The following is a 16530-nucleotide window of genomic DNA, read 5'->3' on the forward strand; positions in this document are numbered from 1 at the left end:
CCTAAAAATACAAACGCAGGCTTATCAAGCTGGGGGAAAGGCAGTGAGATGTTTTTGTGACAAAGGCTTCAGGATATGAATTATGCATTACCAAAAACTGACTTCAGTCTGGATGGGAGGAGGGAGATTTCTGTGCATCCGAATCCCAGCACAATGGGCACAAGCTGCTCTGCAGGGAATTACATACATCATACATACATCACACATACCAACATAATCCATTTGGGAATCTCACTCTCCTTTTTGCCTGAGTATTATTTTTTGTGCTAATTGTGAGAATCTGAGGCAGAAAACCACAAGTAACCTGCAAAATCCTTGGAATCAGTCTCCATCCAATTCAGAGAGGGCTACTGAAACCATAAGGAAGCAGGAACAGTTTGGCTTCAGCCTCCCTCTATTTCTGTCCACATTCCCACCCTGTGCCCATCACCATAGCAGCTGACTGCTCCTTCTGCAAAACACCAACCTTTGGGGCAGCAGAAGCAGGAAAATAGTGGAGGTTTTTTCCCCAAATGGATCACCATTTGCTGGCTAAAAGCTGCTGATGTTGTATTTTAGAAACTGGACAGGACAGCCATAATAAAAAATGTAATTCCCTGTTGATTGCTGAGATATGTTAATGAGGGTATGATAATGAAGCAGCCACCCACAACAAAACTCACTGCTGACTGTCCATGTCTTACATTATAAAAACACTTCTTTCATTGCCACCACTGCCTTACACACTTAAAATCATCTCAGTGGGGTCTGGGAAAAAAACAATGGCCATTAGAAATAAAAAACCAAAATATTTCTCCAGCTTAAAATAATTCTTCTGACTTACAGCTTTTGGGACGTAAGAGCGATGAGCGTCATTTTTAGCAACCACCCCGGCACCGTGGCTGTTATATAAGTTTCAATAGAAGCTCTAATCCCAGCCCTGAGCAGAAATGCCCCTGTCATGAAGCACTCCAAAGCCACACCTGCTGTTTGTATCCTCGTGCCACGAGCTGGACCACAGCCACTGCTGTCCCTACAAAGTGAGCTCTCCAAAGCAGGCACCCGCTCACATCGCTCTGCTGATCTCCAGCCCTGGATTAGTCCGTGCTGCTCCACACGTCAGCCTGGCACTTTGTCTGTCAAAGCAGGGAAAGTGGCCTCGAAGGAGCTGCTCTTACATATATCATTTAAAAATAACAATAAACAGCATGAAAACATTTATTAGTCTGTGGGTTTTTTTGTCTGATACGACACAGACTACTCCGCGATTACCCAAGAGGAAGCAAAATTAAAGTTATCACACAGAAAGAAGATAACAATTAAGAAAGATAGGAAGTTCAATCAGACCACTTCAAGTTTTAACCTCAGCTTAATCCCCATGCCTCAGAAACACACTACAGAGGGCCTTTCAGTCAGAGACAAATGTTCTGTACTCCTCCCATCACTTATGACACTGCAAAAAACCCTGAAACCCAAGCCAGGAATGTTTGCAGAGTGAAACAAAGCACTTTAGAACCTTCCCTTGTTATGCTGAAGAAGCAAAGAAGCCAGATGGGCACTGAGCAACCTGGGATAGTGGAAGGTGTCCCTTCCCATGGCAGAGGGTTGGAGCTAGATAGTCTTGAAGGTCCCTTCAAACTCAAACCATTCTGTGTTTTTTATTTCTTAAAGTATTTCTTTAAGATATTCACTTCCTACATTCTGCTGCTGCACAGTGACAAATACATATGCCAGCTACATTTATATACTATATACTTCTGAGCAGGAAAAATAATCAGAGCAGAGATCTTCCTCCATCAATGTACTAGGAACAGAAATTATTTACCTTTCAATTTGCACAGATTTATAAGCAGGTTTTCCCTCAAACAACACATGTCCTTCCTCTGGCATATGCAAGATGCCCTCTTGAGATCAGCACCTGGAATTTATAAAATGATTTGTTTAAATGCGTGTTTGCATTTCCATTTCAGCTTCTCCTCACGAAATGCAGAGAAGTCACACAGTTATGGTAAAAATAGAGATTTTAGGGATTGATCAATGCCCTGTTGGCCATGCTAGGGACTGGAAGATCCAGGAGATGAGAGGGATCTTCAGTGCATGCTGAGCAAGGATCATCTGGATCAACTGCTGAGCATCTGGCAGAGCTGGAATCAATTACATCTGCACAACCATGCACAGCTTAGAGTATTTACTGATCCTTACTCCTCAACCCCTTTTACTACTCAGTTTGTGCATGTGACTTCTGGGACAGGACAGTCACATCATGAGGATAAAAGCAGACATTGTGCTTCAATAATGAACACTGATGCTGGCACATGCCATGGAAATTACAGAGCTAATTACAGGACAACATAATGCTGCATGTATTGAACACAGCCAGGCAAGGGATGGGAAAAGGGGCTGTTGGATTCTGAAAATAAATTTGTTATACAGACTAGTTTTTGCTTTGATCTACAACATCCATTAAACAATTTTAGTTGCATTAGAAAAATATGTCCCAGCCCATCAGAAAACATATCATACATATATCTGAGTTACTCATGATCTTTTTTTCTCCTCCCCACAACTGGCTCCACCTTTTGATGCTACAAACACAATCAGCATCTCAAACTTGGAGCATTAAAGGATGGATGAAGTTCTGATTTGTTTTGGGACCTAAGAAATTCCGTTTTTGCAGTAGGTTTTCACCTTCCCAGTGACTTCCAAGGAAGGAAGCTACTGCAGCAGGACAGAGTCCCTGTCATGGATCAAGACACACTGATCTAGAAGCTTCATATAAAACAGAATAAAATGAGCTTGGTTTCTAGTTTACTGCCTGAGGCAGCAAAGTGACATAAAAAAAAAAAAAGAAGAAAGTATAAGGAATAATAAGACAATAAAACCTGATATCAAGGCAGATTAACAGCCTTTCTACTGTAGGCATCTTAGGAAGATGATGTTTTAAAACAGAGGGTTAAATACTAAGGTGTTTTTGTGGCATTTACAGAGGGTTGGCATGGGAGAAAGCTCCTTTCTGTTGACACAGAACTGAGCTGCAGCAGATTGCTATCAATCCACGTGTACAAGCCACACACACATCCTGCAAGGAAAACAAAATGATGCACACAGGTGCAGGTCTGGAACCTGACTAGAGAGAGAGAGAGGATAATCAAATCCATCACTGCAATGGAAATCTGGAAAGAGAGAAGATTCAGAATGTGCAGAGAACATAACACCACTGTTATTAAATTAAAATTAAATTTAAAAAGTGCAATTAAAAATGTGATTAAGAAAGACCACAAAACCCCCAGAATCATGATCATCCAGTCAGGATGGAATCTCAAATGGAAACATGACTGATGCTGTTGGAAGTTTGACCAGTGTAAAAAAGGAAGGATGAAGAACTAGTGTTAATATTTGTTTAAGAAAAAAACAGCTAGAAACATTGAAGTTTCCAGTGAATTCAAGAGGGAGATGTCAGTCTGGAATTGGTGTAGGATGGAATCACAGAGGTAAACCCTAAATTGCAAATGACTGCTGTAACTTCCTAATTCTAAAAATGTGGTCATTAGTAAACTAAGGAAAATAAAAACTAAAAACCCCTAGTGATCCAGTCAATGAGAGATTTCACTATTTGTTCTGCCAGTATTCAAGTTCTCCTGTTTGTAACAGACATATTAAGTTAATTCATCAATTACTAAATGAGTTCAGTTAGTTCACGGCATGTAATTAATTTATTCTCCTCTGTTAACAGGCACATCCTAACATCACTTTGTCACTATTTTGCAAATTCAAATTAATTTAGTAGACACAATGAGAAAAAGGGTATTTTGAAGGCAGAAAATAAAACTGCAGCAAAGACAGATGCAAAACCTATGGAGATAATGTATAACACAAACAGCATCTGGCAGCAAGGTCCAAGGACTGACTGTTCTGAATTAACTTTCCTGTGATTGGGACAGGTCTGGGATGTTGGGTGCAGAAAAGTGGCAGCTGCCAGCCCATGGTGATGTCCCCACAGCCATTTCCCTGCAGCTGGACTGACCTCTCATTTCTCTCTCCCCTCCCAGTCCTTTGCAAACAGTTTCATCAAGAGATCCTTTTTTCCATGGAGCTACTCTGGATTTCTTTGCGGTTTTAACAGTGCCCAAGGAAATTCACTCAAGAGGAAATTCACTCCCCATAATTCCTACTGTAGCCACTGTGAAGGTTAAAAGGATTAAATGGTTGAAGTGATGACTGGGATAATAAAGTATGTGCTGTGTAATGCCAGCTGCACAGGCCTTGACAGAGTAAAGCTTTAGAAAAAAATAGAAGAGGAAAGTCTTTAAATATAAAACCTGATGGTCCCTTGAACACATCTGCACTCCAAAGCCCAAAGTGTAAAGCAGGGGCTGGGAGGAGAGCTGTGGATGGGTGTTGGGATGGAGGTTTCAGCCAGCACCTGCACCAGAGCAACCCCAGACAGGTCAGATCTGCCTCTCACACTGCCCAACCCTTCCAGCACAGAGGGAAAACAGCACTGGATGCACCCCCAGCCAAGGAGGGAAATCAGCTGAACCAGGGTAACAGTGATGGATTGCAATTACAGCTTCATTAACAGGAGAATTAAGTTCGGTTTCCATCAGTACCAAGCCCATAAATTTTTTCTTGTGTTGGTGCAACACCCCCAGGGCTGGAGCTCTGGGAAGGCCAATCCTGTTTCATGGGTGATGCAGCACCAGGCAGGGAGACATGGCTGTCCACAGTGTCCCATGCCATGAGACTGGGAGTCTGCAGGCATCAACTATCTCAGTTCTGCCTGGATTTTGGCAGGATTTCGGTGCCTAGACTCTGGAATGATAGAACTTTCTATTCAGCAGCTGCTGGGGCATCAGCATGTGCTGTACCACAGTCAAGGGTGTCCCAGCTCGTGTGAGGGAACCTGCTTCTCACCTAGACTTTTCTGCAATCCAAAAGCAGTCTAAACACCACTAAGTACCCTGGAAGAGCTTGAAATCCACCAAAATCCATGCCAAGACTAGAACCCTTTCCAGAACCAGGCTGCACAGAGGCCCTGGCGATCACCACCTTCCACTGGACACTGAAGCACCACCTGAACAGCAGGAGAGACCCCTTCTGTGCCTGTTCAGCCTCCAGCTTCACATCACCCTGGAAAACTGGAGCAGCACAGATGCACAATGTGAGGCTGAACACGTCCCTGCATTGTTTGTGTGGCTCCTGGTACCCAACAGGCTGGTCCACACTGAGCTTCCCTGTGCTCCCTGCCAGCACACACAACCTCAGAGCAAGTGATGCCCAAATCCCTGTTTAATGTGTCACAGACAAGGACCCTCTGGAGAGTCTCTCTCTACAGTGCTTATTCTGATTCCAAAATTCCATGACATCCATACCCCTGCCACCTTCTCAGCACCTCAAGGGTCCCCCCAGCCTCATTCTTGTGCCATTCTGGTGGAGAATGAGCTCTGCCCTGTGATCCAGGACTTTTTTTTCACATCACATGTAGGAAGCATTTCCTAATTCTGGCCCAGGCAGTTGAGTTCCACACCCAAGGGCAAAAATCCAGCATGGGTACAATAAACTGGGCATCTATGTGCTTTAAAATCTCAGTACTGGATATTTCTACAGAGAGTGCATGTACAGGGGGACACAGCTAAGCATCATTTTGATCTGAAGCTTCAAACACACAGCTCTTCCTGAACTACAACTGTATTTGCATGGAAAACTGGTGATATTCTTGATGAGAAATGAATAATTGAAGATTTTGAAAGTGTTTAAAAGGACAGTAACAGAGAGAAGACAAAACTGATCCAGACTGCAGCATAGCACTGCAGTGAGACAAGGAACGACGATGATTATGTTTGAGGTGCTGTAATTTAAGACAAACTGTAACAGAACTGCTACAGCAGCTTGCTAATTCTATTACTAATCCTTACATCACACTTTCCAGACTCCTTATGGATTTCCCTCTTAACAGCCTCTGCTTTATCAGCATTTTTTTGGCAAAAGGAATTACAGTAAGTTCTGCTATGAGGGAATAATTGTGTCAGGGGGTTGGTGAGGAATATTCCCTTGCATTTCCAGACTGGAGCAGAACTCTGCTTACTGTGCTGTCTACAACACCTAATTAGAACAACCCTCGTCCTGCCCCCAGGGCCATGGAAGTTGTATTAGTTTCCAGTTAAGGTGAGGATAATGTGTGTCCTGTGTGGATGTGACAAGACAGGCTAAACCAGCTAAAATAACTGACATAAAAATGCAGACTGCACTGTAGTGCACTGTGAAATACTGTACAGATCTATAAAACAATGAGGACTCAAGGCAAGAAACCAGAGGTCTGACAGACCATAGGAATACAGATTACAGAACTATGAAAATTCATTTAAAGCTGTGTAATTAAGCCCACACCACAAATACTTCTTTTTCTTCTCATTAAATACAATAGCCTTCACTTCATGTGTCAATATTATTAATACATTGCTTTGTGCCATTGCCCATGGGTACAAACCTCTTTCTTTAAACACCCCAGTCCTAGATATTTTCAGATCCAAAGGAATGGAGGGTAAGGATTGGCTACAACGCCCCAATCAAACTTGTACTTTTTTTCTGCCCAGATCCACAGTTCTGTATCCTAAAAGACAGATGCTGAGCATATCTGCTGCATCACTTCCCTGAATCCCTGCCAGCTCTATCTGCTCCCTGAAATCCCCTGCGGAGATTTCCAACACACCGTGAGCCCTGCACAGCTCCGCCTCCGACCCTTCCTGTTAGGGACTCCTGAGCAATGGGTTTTATCTCATTAATTCAGTGTTTTTTAGGAAACTACTTTTCCCTGCCAGTTTTTAAACCCAGAGGAATTTTCTAGATGTGCAGTGACAGCGCATGAGTAATAGCTCCCTCATTAAACTACCAGGGAGTCATAAAACAAAACAAATTGTTCAGCTTCCCAGTGTTTTTCCGATTTGCTTTCCCTTTCCAAGTCCTGTAGTGCTCACAAACATCCAAACTATCTAAGTGACGTCATTTCTAGTCAGGATTCTTAAAGGAAACAACATGTCCTTCGCCTGTTGCTCAACCCTCTGGTATTCTTGCTGTCATTTATTTGTGCCCCTGAGAAGTTTCAAGTAATTTTATTTTTTTTAAATCAAGAGCCCGCGTGAAACATCTACTTCCAAAACACACCATGTTTGGCATGGGAGACAAGTTGTGTTGTGTTTACATCTGCTGGGAACAGGTTCTTTATCCCATTTTGAAACCTGGGAGTCACCACTGTATTCAACTATACAGAGCAGGGATTCAAGGAGTATTTTGAAAGGCCACAATTTCTGCATTGGTTTGTGTGGATGAGACAAAGTAAGACCTCAGTCTCCTGTGTTTCTGTTCAGCATGAAGAACAAGATACCAAAACATGATACCAAAACCACTCTGGGAGGTGAAAAGGCTTAAAAATATTTGCATTTAGTATTTATTTTGGCAGGGTTGCAGAAGTGCTAACTACCATAGTTTTCAGAACAATGCTTTAAGGTGCTCTTCCAATTCTCACGTTAAGACAGCAAAGGAAGGACTGGGTAGAGTCAGTCTGAGGTGACCTGAATTCAGTGTTTTTACTGAAAAATGGGGTTTGCTTCAGGAAAACCTCAGCTCCTTTTGCCTGAACAAAATCTGGGAGCCGCAGAATGAAAACCATTTCAGGCAGCCTGAACATCTCACACCACTGAGACTTGAATTCTTTTTAAATCTTCTAATGAGCAGCAGAAAGCAAAGGAATGAGATAAACTGGGAGCTCCAGACCACAGTCCCTACCATGTCTGGCAGCCTTGAGGAGACCCATTACACGCGTCAGGCTCACTGACCTTGCAGAATTCTCCAGGATTAGAAAACAAACCAGCTGAAAGCTTATTCCCTTTTACAGGGAACTGTGCTCTCTATCTACAAGTAAATGTTTTGATGCTGATGAATAATTAGCAGCTTTTAAAACACATCTGAGCCAGGCAAAGAAGTGATGAATGTCAGGGGAAGACTACTTGAGCAAAAGGTGAGCAGAGACCCCAGCGCAGAGCCTCAAGGATGCTCAAGAGCCCCACTGCTGCTGATTTCACTACAAGTTAGGTATTCAAACACCTCTAAGGACACAGGCTGTCAGAATCTGCCTCTTTACACTGCTTTATAATTGGCAACAAAGGTGGGAACAACTTGCCAGCTTCGCTTGTCACATCATCCTTACGCCAGCGCGCGGAGGTACCGCCGAGGAAGGGGGATTTCGTCAGGACTGAAATACATCGCAGACACCGCGGCAGATGGCACTGGGTGCACTGAAATGGAATTGAAAAGTTCAGGGTATTTTAGAGAAGGTTCATTTAAGATCAAACGAGGTAGCAGCTTAAGAAATAGAGAACGGTGAAGGGAGACAAAAACATATCCTCTTCATCCTTCTCCCGGCATATGGAGATGCTCAATGAACTGAAATGAGTGTAAATATTTTGGCATTTACATCACGGCCACCACTGAATGCTGACTTGTCCTGACGCCCTGGAACCTCCCCAGGCATACAGCCCCCACTGCCCTGCACATTTTGCAGTCCAAAGGGTGAGGAAATCTCTCTTGTCATCTGTTTAAGTGCAAAGCACAGGTGAAGTGGGGTCCTCACAAGAATATGTCAAAGCCAAGACTGGAGAAGGGTTAAGAAATTAAACCTTTGGATAGATAATGCAAACACCCAAGATTATTAGATTAGTATGAAAGAGCAGAAATAACCCTTTGAATCTTTAATAATTATCCTCTACAAGGACTCCCTCACCTCTCCCTGAAGTCTTTTGTACTGGCTGCTGCCAGAGATGTTACTGGAATGGGAACATCACAGGTCTGAGACTCTGCTGATGCTCTAAGATACGACTCAATTTAACGTTTCAGGAACAAGCCTGCTACTGAAGCAGAGTTTGGAAAGCATTCCCAAAGCCACAGAGCCCATCAGGCCTGTGGATAGCTCCTCATTAAAAGAAGCAACAAGGAACAAAACCTCAACCTCTTTTCCAGGCAGTGAATGACACCAGCATGAGACTGACAACTTTCAGGATGAGGTCACCTCCGTTTCTCTTCAGAAATGAAGCTGGCAAGTACAATTAACAATAATTAAAAACTCCTTTCACAAAGGGACACTACACTTTTATTATCTCTGCTGAAGCCTAATCAAAAGCATCACAATGGGCTTGTTGATTTTTTTTTAAACCAAGACACGATAAAAGACAGAAAGAAAACTGGCAATTAAGAACAGAAACCCTATTTTCTTAGGTGCCATAGTATTTTGGCTCAAAATACGTATTGTTGCCCTGCTTCCCTAAAAGAAACTCAGTACTTACTAGACAGCCATGGGAAAACATAATTGAAAATTTAATTTACCAAAAAAAAGCTTTATGGATAAACAGAAGTGCTTGTGACACTGAAAGTTATATGGGAAGTACAAGCAACAAGCTGTGATCCCAGTCATGAAAAGTTCCTGGCGTTGGATCCAATGATTTTCTTCAGCACAGAGTTCCAGCTGCAGCAAGCTCCTCTGCATCCCAATTTACTATTAAAAAATATAATTATGTGAGAGCCAAAGGCCATGCATGGATTCTGCTGCACATCTACAGTGCAATAACAACTTTATAAACCCTTTAAAATGTTATTACTGTTGCTGTGGACATTGAAGGTCCCACTGCTCTTTATCAGGGAATGTATTTTGCTACCAGTGTCCCCCCCATATGCCAGCAGAGCTGCCACATCAGATTTACCAGCAGAGCTTTAGGGTGCAGATGAAACTCCAGCAGCTGGCTTTCACCCATAAACTTGAGTGCTTAAATCACTTCTAAAAGTGTGATTACTTTTGAAAGATTTAGTGTTACAACCCCAAAATGATCCTGCTGCTGTGCAGAACACGCTGCGCTCCTGAGCGATCCGAGCGGCATCGGGCACACGGGTTCCTCTCTCCCAGGAGCATGGCTGGATGATTTTCCCAAGATTAAGCCAATTTTAGGACAGAAGGGTAGGCCTAAGGAGTGAGAAATGAGAGGGTTAAGTGGGAAGCAGGCAGAGAGGAGCAGCAGGAAGCCCACCTGCCCCCGGAGCGATGCCCGCCGGGCGAGGAGCGGTGCCAGCCCACAGCCCAGAATAGCAGCACGGCCGGCGGAAGGGAAGGAAATGCTCAGTCTTAGGCAAGAGGTCACCCCAGTCTGAACACATCAGCGCTTGAAGGAGGGTTTTGCAAGGGCCTGACTCCACAAATCCACGCTGGTACCAGGGGTCGTGACTCGAGAGGCCAAGGGCCAAGGATGCCGTGACACAATCTGGTCACTGTCACTTCAGAGACACGGGCTGAGTGTAAACAAGGAAGCCACGTGGCTTCCGTAGTGTCATGTAGTGACTTCCTGAGTGCCACCCGGGCTCAGAACATCGCCTGCAACATCTCTTAGCCCACACAGTGTCTGCAAAAATGGGAACCTTTAAGCACCTCCTATTACCGACAGCCGTGCCCGCCATCCTCCGTGACTCAGGGATCCGTTTCTGGATGCTGGCACGCATTTCCCGCTTCCTCTCCCTGCAGTGCACACAACAGAAACGGAGCTGAGTGCTGACACAGTAAGTAGATTGATTGCAGTATTTTGCTTTTTGGACCGAGTCCCAATTTCAGTCTGATCTGGTTCTCAGATAGGAGGCTGTACATTGTCACAGCGTTTGTAAGAGCGGTTGCTACACTGATTCCACGAGATAGGCGAGGCTGTGCATCTGCATATCAGAAAACCAGATCGTGCACGCTGCAGATGCATCGAATTTTCTCAGAATAATAAAAGTGGAGAGACACTGAAAGCAGCATGGAAATGATTTGATGGGCTTCTTCCAAACACGCTGGTATAAATACAGGTCGAATTTGCAGGGAGTGCTCGAATTTGCATCATGATGTTTTTAAAGCCCTTTGAAAAGCAAAGATTTTGTAGCAGTTGAGACAACAAGCCTGGGAGACAGCAGATTTGGACCGGTTTGTTCTGTTACTACAACACCAACTGTGGGTCATGCCACAGAAGAACTCAACTTTCGATCAACTACTCAAATAACAGGTGAAATTTTCTCTGTGCTCAGCATCCAGAAGATGTCACCAGAAGCTGGAATTAAGCACACAGGTGCTTCCTGCTGCCTGGCACATTGAAAATCACGCCTTTCAAAGGATGGTTATACACTTAAAATGGAGATGTATTAACCAGTCCATATCACTACATATATCTGAAGTACACAAGCAGCTCAGAAGCTCCTTTCCTACATACTATAATCCCAATAGTTCGCTGGACCTTCTCTTTTACACTATTTTATTAAGTTTACTCAAGAAAGAATGCAGCCTTGCTAATCCACATGGCATATCTTTTAACAGCTGTACCATTTTGAGACAATTTTTGACAGGAATTCACGTGCTATGATACCACTAGGATTTGATATATCACTACACACATCTTAGACCAAAACCTTGAAGCTTCCAGGCATCTCCTGAAGGACTGGAGGAAGAAGGTCTTCAGACCCTTCACTTTGTGTTAGTTGCTCAGCATTTCTCCTGGGAAATGAACCATAACATTTTAAGCAAATGAACTGCCTCTCACAAATGTATTGGTTCTACCAGACAGACTAAGACAAATAGTCAAAACTGATTTCTGGCAATAAATAACAAGCTGCTTTGAACTACTTTTTCAGCCCAGAACTGCAAATTAGTAAGTCCACACACAGTCTCCAACACAAAGCACTCTAGTATGTAAAAAGGGTGCTATGAATTTTAATGCAAAGGTGTGTGACGTATCTTCCAGATGGGAAGCATTAGAAAAAAGGTTACTACACACACATATTTTTAATATTAGGCAAATGAGACAACTTGCATGCAGCCACGTTCTTGGGGTAGCTATCACAAGCAAAATGCGTGGTTGATCATAGGGAATTAAAAAAAAAATATCCAGACAAAACCACAAAATCACAAGGGATGGGTGATGTATTTTTTACCACCCTCCTTGCCCTACCCCTCTGCAGCAATTTAAATGGTTTCAACATGTTAAAAAAATTTTAAAAATAATCTTATTTCTTGAAGCTGCCTGGTTGTTTTCCTACAGACATTATGCAGCCACTACAGACATGAACTGCTGCTTTCTGGTTTGCTGAGATCGAGTGATTCCCTTCACTTTCTCTTGAGCAACAAACAGAAAAACTCTGGGTAACAAAAGCATTAGAAGACAAAACCTTCAATAATAAAATCTATTTTACAACAGCAGGAAACAAATTTAAGGTAATATGTAGGGACTTCAAGGAGACATCGAAACAGCCTTCTCCCACCTAAGGGAGCTCTAAGAGAGCTGGAGAGGGACTTTGGGCAAGGACATGGAGTGATAGATTTGGTATTATAGAGAAATTCTTCAAAATAAGTGTACTGAGGCACTGGAACAGGTTGCCCAGAGAAGATGTCCCATCCCTGAAGTTGGGCAGGTTGGATGGGGCTTGGAGCAACCTGGGAAAGTGGAAGGTGTCCCTGCCCATGGCAGGGGTTGGAACAAGATGATCTTTGAGGTCCCCTCCAACCCAAGCCATGCTGTGATCCTGTAACTCCATGTCAGTGTAATGGTTACAAGATGAGCTGAAAGGCTCAGAACCCTCTGGGGCTCAGAATGAAGTGAAACAAGCCAAGGCAAAAGGTTTTACTTCTCATCAATGCACCTTTGGTCACGTTGTTCACAACTTTCACTGCAGCAGCTACAACATGTAAACCAAGCCTTGGAAAACTCAGTAACCTCCACTCATGCAGCAGCTTCCTGCACCTGCCCCTACAGGTAATAAAGGATTACATGGATCAGAACTGCAGTGTTTATGAAACTTTGTTTTTTCTGCTCAGCAATCAGCTTGGTTTTTTTATTAAAATAAAAGGAGTGGCTGTTTTAGGGAAGAAAAAAAAAAGGAAAGAAAAACAACATAATGACATAGAAGAACACACCCATATGGAAAAAAATGGCCAAAGGCAAAGCAGGCTTATTGCTGCGTAACTCTGTCACTGACAAAAACAAACTATTAATTAGCCAGAAGGGAAACTTCATGGTTCTCGTTCCTGTGTGCACCCAGAATCTGTCCACACTTCCACAGAGGTCTCATGCTGCTCTTAGGATTGTTGTGATAAGTTTTAAAATCAAGCAGAACAATAAACAAACTTCTAGTTAGTCCTGCCAGTGTAAATATTTTAACTGCGTCCCTGCAGACCCACAGGTGGCAATTGGGAGCAGAGTTATTTGACAAAGCAGTTCCGTTCCTGCAGTTCCCAAAGCACTGGTAAACACCACCAGGATCTCTGCTTATGTAAGGAATGCAAATTTGAGGGTTTGACAGATCTACAACCCAACAGGCTTGTATTAAACACACCCCCAATGTTCCTCTGGATTTTACTCTGCACAGTTGCTACAGCATTTGAATTTCAACAAGAGATTTGGGCTGTTTTAATGGTAAGAAACATCTGCTTAAGTACAGCAAATTGTTTCTGGATTTGTCTAGGATTAAAAAAATGAGTAAACACTGACTACTGTACAAGCTGTCTTGGCTGCAGTTCCAAGCTTTATATGAGATTTACTTTGCAACAGGTGACCATGTTCAAGATGAAGGAGATTTCACTGAAATGGTCTAAAGTCCGGAGCCTGTCTGCCATAAGGGAAGGCCAGAGAGCTGGGGTTGATCAGCCTGGAGAAGGCTCCAGGGAGACCTCAAAGCTCCTTCCAGAGCCTAAGGGGGCTTCAAGAGTCCCTGCAGAGGGACTTGGGACAAGGCATGGAGTGACCAGACAGAAGGGAATGACTTCACACTGCCAGAGGGCAGGATTAGATTTGGTATTAGGGAGAACTTCTTTATTTTGAGGGTGGTGAGGCATCTTATCTGGCTACCAATGAAAACCTGCAGGGACTGGTGCTTTCAGAACACTGCATGTGAAGCTATTCCTTAGTCAATACCTTTCTGGCAGCTAAGACAAGACCTGTCACTTCCTGCAGTCACTCACCTCTGTTTGGGCTTCAAAGGGATTTGCCCTATTACAGTAAATATTGAGAATGCACTGTGTACAATTTAATGTGACTTCACAGGGCAGCAGAGACCTTACCCTGGACAACAGCCTGACTGCACCTGACTACAGAGAACTCGCAGGTGAGGCTGTAACTCTGCCACTGTAATTAATTAAAACAGGTACAGATTAGTCACAGTGAGCTACATCCAACCTTACAGCACTTACAGTTAAATATCCTAATAAAAGCCTGGTCAGGCAGGGTCTGCTAATGATTTCAAGTTACTTTGCTTTCCCATCTCCTTCACTAAAATTAAAGGAATTGCAAGTTTGGGAGCTGTCTTTATGCTGAAGCATTGCAGGTTTGTAATTCCAGCATATCCTTCACCTTCACACCTTTTATTAGCTAGGTAAGTCCTTCCCCCTAAAGCTCTCGGGTCATTTCACCTCCTGGGAATGCCCACTACAAGCTGCAATAAACCATACAGACTAAAAGTTTCTGTGACTTGGTTAGAGCCAAAAAAACCTGCAAATGCATAATGATGGCGTGACATCTCTCTGCAGGAACAGCAGCAGCATGCAACCAGCTGACCAGGCTGGGGATTACTGTTTACCTCATGCCCAGACACAGGGAAGTTCAGGCAGAGTACATCATGTGCCACCCAAACCAGCTGGGAACAGCAGAGGCCAGCAGGGGCTGTGTGCTGCCTGCACACCCCACACCCCCTGTGGCAGCTCTCCATCCCCTCTGCCTGTCTCCAGGAGGCTGGCTCTTCCCAGTCTTTCAGGTATTCTCACAGAGCCAGCCAACAATGCTACTCCAGCTTTTTGCTGCCTCCCTCCCCAGGCACTCACCCCTTCCCACCTCCTCCCTCACTTGCCAGTCCCGTTCCTGCCCACTCACACTTTCCCTTACTCACTCCTTAACCCACCCATTCTCACGTTCCTCATTCATCTCCCCGTTCACTTACACAACCCAAGCCTCAAACACCGCCTCAAACACCTCCAAAACACTCAGGGAGAGGAATTTTGCCTCCCCAGACCCAGCTGTCCGTGCCTCTGTCACCAGCATCCCCATGCCCTGCATCCATCCAGCTTCCAGAGTTTGAGGGAGGGCAGCTTAACTGCTCTGTGCTCCCCGTGTCCATGATGCTCCATAAAATCAATCTCCACCCACAGCACTGCTAATCTTTCCTGCCATCCCTTCTGGATGAGCCAAATGCTTTCTTCTGGACAGAGTGTGGATGGATGGAGTAAGGGCTGGGCAGTGCTGGCCGTGCCTCTGTCGCATCCATGCATGCTGTGCCTCCAGCAGGCACCCAACACACCCCCCACCCTGCCAAAACCCCGTTTCTGGAGACTTCCAACCCAACCCTCCCAACCTCTGGGATATTCTGGAAAGAAAAACAGAGGTAATCCTTCAGGAACGTGCAGAGGACTGGGGTAAAGGTGCTGGATCATGACCAGAGGGCAGCTCTGAAGGCACTGGCTCAAGCCAGCGTGGCTGTGTGCCAGCTCACACCACCCAGCCCCTCTTTCTCTCATGGGGTGACTGCAAAAAAAAAAACACCCAGCCCATTTGTCCTTTTTATAGCCACTGAATGTTTGTTTTTTTTTTTTTAAGGGGGGGATACTGATCTAGCTCTTAGTGGTCAAGACAAAAGAAAACTTTTGAGACAACCCTCCCTGGGCATCCGAAGCTTCTGGTAGTGAAGAGCAAGCGCTGAGGAAGAAACAACAAACAGGCAAACCCCAAATCCCACAGAAACAAGCAGAACTATAAAAAGAACAATAGTTATGAAGAACTTGAATGGAAAGCTGGGATGGGGGCTGGGGGAGACTCCAGTAACTAGACTGCAACTTCCACTAATTCTGTCACTAATAGAAAACTAGTATTTTTGGTTTCCCTGCAATGCCCTCTGCAGACTTACCTGCACACACAGCTTCCTCGCAGTTTAAATGCCACAATGGAGTTAAAAATCACTTGAATTTTATCTCCTCCACACAAAAACATTTTCATTTCAAATTCAAATTGGCCTTTTTAGGTAATTTTCAACAATTTCTCAAATGATACCAGAACAGACCACTCTTATACTACAATAAAATATGCACCTGAGAAATTATACTATTAGGAGCTCAATTTAAAACCTATCTTCAACCAGTAGAATTTTCCCAAATCCTGAAAAACTGAACATGCAGCACTTAAGATAAGTGATACATTTAATATTCAAGAGCACATAATACTATTCCACTCATATTTACACCACGCTGTTAACACCAGAGAGAATTACTGAAAGATGAGAACGTAGACTTGAAATAATATGAAATATTATGAAATAAAGAAATGGAAAAATTTAGGGCGCGTATTAGGCAACGAAAAATCTTGCCATCAAACTTTGTGGGAAAGATTCCAGAGGATCAAAGTGGAAGGCCCAGTTCTTAGAGTATCTCTAGCCATAGAGTGCAGGGAAAAAAACAAACAAGCAAACCTACAACCACCCAAAACCACACAGCAGGAAACATGTCCTGGCAAGACG

The 16530-nt window shown here is 43.8% G+C and overlaps 1 protein-coding gene across 3 annotated transcripts in view; it reads right to left on the minus strand.

Moving 5' to 3' along the window:
- LOC134550420 (endonuclease domain-containing 1 protein-like) overlaps positions 1-16530 on the minus strand; it is a 173169-nt gene that overhangs the window by 48939 nt on the left and 107700 nt on the right. The window lies entirely within an intron of this gene.

This window comes from Prinia subflava, chromosome 4 (assembly GCF_021018805.1).
Source record: "Prinia subflava isolate CZ2003 ecotype Zambia chromosome 4, Cam_Psub_1.2, whole genome shotgun sequence".
NCBI lineage: Eukaryota > Metazoa > Chordata > Aves > Passeriformes > Cisticolidae > Prinia > Prinia subflava.